The sequence below is a fragment of the Cicer arietinum genome, chromosome 6 (assembly GCF_000331145.2).
Source record: "Cicer arietinum cultivar CDC Frontier isolate Library 1 chromosome 6, Cicar.CDCFrontier_v2.0, whole genome shotgun sequence".
Lineage (NCBI taxonomy): Eukaryota > Viridiplantae > Streptophyta > Magnoliopsida > Fabales > Fabaceae > Cicer > Cicer arietinum.
The window spans coordinates 60494588-60500233 of NC_021165.2; positions in this window are offsets into that span (position 1 = coordinate 60494588).

The window sequence follows — 5646 nt, forward strand, 5'->3', positions numbered from 1 at the left end:
GCAGGGAAATCGATTTCCCAATCGATTGGATGAGTTACAGGGACTTCCCTAATTTGACATAATCGATTTGCCAATCGATTTTATAATATGTTTTTCAAAACCATTTAAGAAATCGATTTGGAAATTGATTGGTATATTTCCTGTTTTCTTGAATCTTGAAAATATATTGAAACAATCGATTTGGCAATCGATTGGCTGCATTACAGGAGCTCAGCCATTTTGACAAAATCGATTTGGAAATCGATTGGCTTTAAAACAGGGGCTCAGCTACTCATTCAATCGATTTCCCAATCGATTGATGTAAGCCCAGAATGCAGATTTTACAAAAACACCTGCAAGCAATCGATTTTCTTAGTGGAAATTCTTATTTTGAGTTAGATAACCGATCGCTCAATTGGTTCATCAATGGATTGGCCAGTTGTTTATTACCTGATTGATTTAAGACTTATTTTGACTTCATTTTTATTTGGCAAGCATTATATGAACTTTTAGCATATGGAAAATCCTTTTAAGGTGCATGCTTAGTTGAAAGATTATTTTGTGCATTTAAAAACTTAAATGTTATGTGTTAACTGTTAATTTCGGTTGGTGACCCTTTACAACTATTGTGGAAATCTGGGTTTTGCCCTCAGATGAGAGCCAGGACGATCCTACCGGTTCGTACCCTACGGATGGGAATGTAGATGGGAATGCTTGACTGGAGCTATGTTAGGAGGATCTCACGGGGCGCGTGGAGATCACTCAGGGTGTATAGCTATAGTTTTTTTGTAGAATGATCAGATTAGGATGACATAGAGGGAACAGATGTCTTTCTTTTGGATTACGTTATTTTGAACTGGAAAACTGTACCTTTACTAATATTGTCAGTATGACATCGTTTTTGAATGGGTTCCATGTATCATTTGTTGTTGTGTAAATACTTTGGATTCATATTTCAAGAGAACTATTCCGCTGCGTATCAATTATATTGACTTAAACATTTATCCAAAGGTATTTCCTTTTTTGTTTCTCTATTTTATTTTGGTTTTCTTTGGGGGTTGTGGAACCTTGGTTATAGATTGTAGGTCAGCCTGTAAGTTGGGAGTTGTTATCTGATCATGCGTCGGTTTAGGTGGGTTGAGTTGTCAGGTCCGTGATGACTCTTCATCATATGCATATTTTCCCACTATTTTAGTCTTATTTATCCTCAATTATTAGTTAAATTAAGGATTTATTTGATATATTTTGTTGATTTTTGTTATTTGAGTTAAATTAAATGTTTTATGTTTTATTTTAGTGATTAAGTAGGAGTTTTTCGTAATTTTACATTGCGTTGCGTTTTGGTGCAGTGCTGAATTTTGGTGAGAAATCAACATGACACATGTAGAGTATTTCAGCCATATCTGGTGTTGTAGATGTCCAATTGGAGTCAAACCAAATGCAAATGAAAGCTAGGATCCATAGCTACAACTTTCATGAAGACACCGGAACCAAATTCAGACTCGAAAGAGGAGAACAATGCAATATACGCCGGACAACAGATGTTGAGCGCTGGAGCGCGCCCAAGCGCAAGCCAAGCGCTTTTTTCCAGCATTCGCCACTGTCGAAACGCGCCCAAGCGCATCCAAGCGCGCCTGGGGTGCGCGACCCGCACCAGCAACCATAAAAACACAAATTTTTACTGTTTTAGGCATCTTTTGGACTCTGGGGAAGTAGGGAGACTTGTGCCCTAGCATAGAAACTCAAAGACGGCCGTTTCTAACATCATTGGAGCAGTTTTTATCAAGAACCATTCATGAATCCTTCTTGTAATTCTTCTCTAATCTTTATCTCTTTTATTTCTGTCATGAGTAACTAAACCCTATTTGTTAGGGATGAGTGTAACAAGATGAAACCCTTATTTTTATGATTTGATTTCTAGTTATATGAATGAGTTTATTGAATTATTTTTCTCATCTCTGTGCTTAATGCTTTTTATTGCTTGATCAACATTAAAATGTTCTACGATTTGTATTTTGAAACGGAAGTGGACTTTACGAATGCTTGAGATGAGAAATTCATGAATTTGTAGTCTAGACATAGGTGCAGGTCATGAAACCAATTAAATTAGGTGCAACGCAATAATTTACAAAAGAATTTCTATACAGTAATGCTTAATTCTAATCTTAAATCTACTAAGGAATTAGGGGTTACTTTGGAATTAAAGGTTCTGTCACTAAGACATTAGGGCAAGAATAATAAAGAGAATTCGGTAATAATTCAATAAAGGAATTCAATAACTAGGATCAAATTAGACACCAAGGTTGGATTCAAAGTGAAACTCATCCCTGACATTTTTCTCAATTTATAAAGGATCAATTTTACTACTGTTGTCAATTTTAAATATCATTTCAATCAATTCGGAAACTTTTTGTTCAATTTAGTAATTAAATATATTTCGATAGTAAAACGCAATCCTTGAGTTCGACACTCGGTACTATTGTTTTATTATTACTTGCAACGATTCAGTACACTTGCTGAAACGCTATCAGTCCGCAATAATTATTATGTGTTGATGTGGTCGGAAACTAGTTTTGAAATTATTTGAAGTAGTGTTAAGACTCTACTTGATGATGGTTTTATAGGAAAACCATGCCGCCAAGAAGAAATGATGTTCCAAGGGCCAATGCTAATAGGGACGATCGAATGGCGGAGGCTATGAATAACATGGCTGCTTCTGTTGCTGCATAGACTGCTGCTAAGACTCAACATGATCTTGAAAAGAGGGGAAGAGAGATTCGTGTTGCAGAGTCAAGAGGGTTAGAAGATTTCCGTCAATACAATCCTCCCAAGTTTAAGGGGGATGAGAATTCAGAGAAAGCGGATCAATGGATCCAAGAAGTGGAGAAGATCTTAGAAATGATTAACTGTCAGGCAGAAGTGAAGGTCAACTATGCCACTTATATGCTACTAGGGGATGCTGAGTACTGGTGGAGGAGTGCAAGATTGTTGATGAGATCAGCTCACGAGGAGGTGAACTGGGAATCATTCAAAAGGAAGTTTTTAGACAAATACTTCCCGATGAGTACCAGGACTAAGTTGGGTGATGATTTCCTGAAACTGCATTAGGGGAACATGACCGTGGGTGAATATGCTGCTAAGTTTAAATCGCTATCGAGACACTTCAGGTTTTTCTGTGAAGAGATTGATGAACCATTCATGTGTCATCGTTTCCAAGACGGACTAAAGTATGAGATTCAAGACTCGGTCTTGCCCTTGGGAATTCAACGTTTCCAAGTTCTTGTGGAAAAATATAGGGAAGTTGAGGATATGAAGAATAAGAGGGCTAGCCGAGGAGGGAATTTTAGCGCAGGAGGGCCTAGTTGGGTGAATTACCAGAACAACAAGGGGAAACAAGTTGCTAAACCTTATGATCGACCACGAACTAACAACGGTGGGCAGAATCGCCCAGGGAACCAGAATTTCGAGAGATAACTGAGACGAGTGGTTCAATGTTTCTGATGTGGGGAAGAGGGACATTATGCTAACGCTTGTACCCCTAATACTCTCACCTGCTACTATTATCAGAAGCCAGGACACATGGAAAAGGATTGCACGGCTCCGAATGTAGAACCAGTTGTGAATGTACCTAGGGCTACTCGTCCTACTGCTAGAGGACACATTTATTGTGTGAGTGCTGAAGATGGGAATCGATCTGGCAATCTGATTCAACGTGATTGTGAGATTGCAGGTAACACTCTAATTGAACTATTTGATTCGGGGGCAACCCATTCCTTCATTGCTATGGATTGTGTGAATCGCTTGAAGTTATCTGTGTCTACTTTACCTTTTGATTTGGTTGTTTCCACACCTGCTAAGACTTTGACAGTAGATTCTGCATGTTTACATTCTCAAATAACTATTCATAATAGGGATTTCTTGGTTAATTTGATTTGTTTACCTCTACAATCACTCGAGGTCATTCTCGGTATGGATTGGATGTCTTACCATTATGTGATCTTGGATTGTGCTCGTAAATTGGTTCTTTTTCCCGAACCAGGAGTTGTTAAGTATCTAGCCGCCAACAGACTCCGAGTGTCGCTAAGAGAAGGAACTCATGAGTTTTTGTCTCTGGCTAATGTGGAGGCAAAGATAAATGTGGACATAGAAGATGTGATGCTCGTCAATGAGTACCGGGACGTATTTCCAACGGAAATTCCAGGATTGCCACCGGTAAGAGAAGTGGAATTTTTCATTGATTTGCACCCAGGAACGTGACCAATTAGGATTGCGCCGTAAGTATCGGGACGTATTTCCAACGAAAATTCCAGGATTGCCACCGATAAGAGAAGTGGAATTTTTCATTGATTTGCACCCAGGAATCAGACCTATTTCAATGGCACCGTATCGAATGTCGCCATTGGAATTAAATGAGCTCAAAAGCCAAATTGAAGACTAGCTGGAGAAGAAATTTATTAGGCCAAGTGTATCACCATGGGGAGCTCCAGTTTTGCTAGTTAAGAAGAAGGACGGAAGCTCGCGCTTATGTGTGGATTATAGACAGCTTAATAAGGCAACTATTAAGAATCGTTATCCCTTGCAACGCATCGATGATTTAATGGATCAATTGAGAGGGGCCGCGATATTTTCGAAGATTGACTTGAAGTCGGGTTACCATCATATTCAAGTAAGGGAAGGAGATATTCAGAAAACTGCTTTCAGAACCCGTTATGGACATTATGAATATCTGGTTATGCCGTTTGGGGTTACCAATGCACCAGCAATTGTTATGGACTACATGAACAGAATCTTTAATCCATTCCTTGACAAGTTTGTTGTGGTGTTCATTGATGATATATTAATTTATTCGAGAACTGAAGAAGAGCATGGAGAACATTTACGTCAAGTTCTTGAGATTTTACGCGAGAAGCAATTGTATGCCAATCAGTCAAAGTGTGAACTTTGGCTAGAGAAAGTGAATTTCTTAGGACATATGATAACCAAGGAAGGAATCGTTGTAGATCCTGCTAAGATTGAGGCGGTTCTTGCTTGGAAACAGCCTCAGACTGTCAATGACATACGAAGTTTCGTAGGATTGGCAGGGTACTACAGGAGGTTTATTGAAGGTTTTGCTAATATTGTGACTCCATTGACACAACTTACCAAAAAAGATCAACCGTTCGCATGGACGGAGAAGTGTGAAGAAAATTTTCAGTTACTAAAGAGAAAATTGACGACCTCACCAGTATTGGTGCTACCACAATCAGATGAACCCTATGAAGTTTATTGTGATGCATCTCACCAAGGGTTGGGATGGGTTCTGATGCAACACAAGAAAGATGTGGCTTATGCCTCAAGACAATTGAAGATTCGCGAGAGAAACTATCCTACTCATGATTTGGAGCTTGCTGGTGTTGTTTTTGCATTGAAGATCTGGAGGCACTATTTATATGGGTGCACGTTCACAGTGTTCAGTGACAATAAAAGTTTGAAATATTTGTTTGATCAGAAGGAATTGAACATGCGCAAGAGACGATGGATGGAGACTCTCAAGGATTTTGATTTCACACTACAGTACCACCCTGGGAAGGCCAATGTAGTGGCTGATGCGTTGAGCAGAAGAAGTGTATCGGTGTCTTCACTAATTATGGCTAGACAACAAGAGTTGTGGGAAGCTTTTAGAGACCT